We start from the raw sequence: 1,002 nt of genomic DNA on the forward strand, positions 1-1,002 counted from the left end.
ATATATTTTTTTAACTTTCCTTTGTCAAACAAACAACAAAAATCTCATATTTATAACCTTTTGTTCTCTATTTTCTTTAGCTTGATTGTAAAACATTTAACTAAGATAATTTTAAATGGAAATCCAGGAGGCTATACCTAAAACATAGAAAATACATATGGCTTCTTAAATATCTAACAGTAATAAAGACAGGTAAAAAATATTATCTTTTTACCAATTTAAACTAATTATTTATTAAAGAGAAGTCATGGTAACAGGCACTTTGAAATTAGTTTTGTTAAAGAAAAAAATTCACTTCTCATTAGGGTTTGAGGCATCCAGATGATAAAATTTTGGCTTTTGACTTTACTTATTTATTTATTGTCAACTGTTTACAATTATAGTAATTATATTAATCATTTAACAAGTATTTAACTATCCTATATTTTTAAATTTGAAGCAGAGATGGAACAATTATCTCAAATATATTATTATAATGTAACACATTAAGATTAGTTATAAACTTTAAGAAGTCTTAAACTTTAAGATGTAAACCTTGAAGCAGGTGTTTTTAAATGACCAATTTTCTTTTTAAATGTTTAGAACTGTCTTTACATACACTTAGCAAAGATAGGTACCTTGTCAAACTTGTTGGTTGACTTTAAAGAGGCAGTAGTTATCTGAAAGTCCTAAAATGCTTATATTCATAAATATATAACATACATGCATACAAAATAATCTAAAGCAGAGATAAGTGATCTTTCATAATCCTTGGAATAAAAGTTTAACATATTAGGAGAGCATGCTATAGAACAACAACTGAGACAAGCATCAAGGACAGAAGATCTTGACCAGATTTTAGTATATCTTTTTTTAAACATTTAAACTTAAAAACTCACATTAAAATCTAGATTTAAAATATCTAGGACCATTAATCAATTCTACTTGCTTTGCCAAAGTGGTCATATTGATTTAATATCTTCAGTTGGCATACTGGACACGTGGCCATGTTAACTTAAGTCT

At 26.4% G+C, this 1,002-nt stretch overlaps 1 long non-coding RNA gene across 1 annotated transcript in view; it reads right to left on the reverse strand.

Annotated features, from left to right (window-relative positions):
• LOC115069981 overlaps positions 1–1,002 on the reverse strand; it is a 24,110-nt gene that overhangs the window by 1,213 nt on the left and 21,895 nt on the right. The gene's annotated exons all lie outside the window — the stretch shown is intronic.

The sequence above is a fragment of the Nannospalax galili genome, unplaced genomic scaffold (assembly GCF_000622305.1).
Source record: "Nannospalax galili isolate Female #2095 unplaced genomic scaffold, S.galili_v1.0 scaffold633, whole genome shotgun sequence".
Taxonomy (NCBI): domain Eukaryota; kingdom Metazoa; phylum Chordata; class Mammalia; order Rodentia; family Spalacidae; genus Nannospalax; species Nannospalax galili.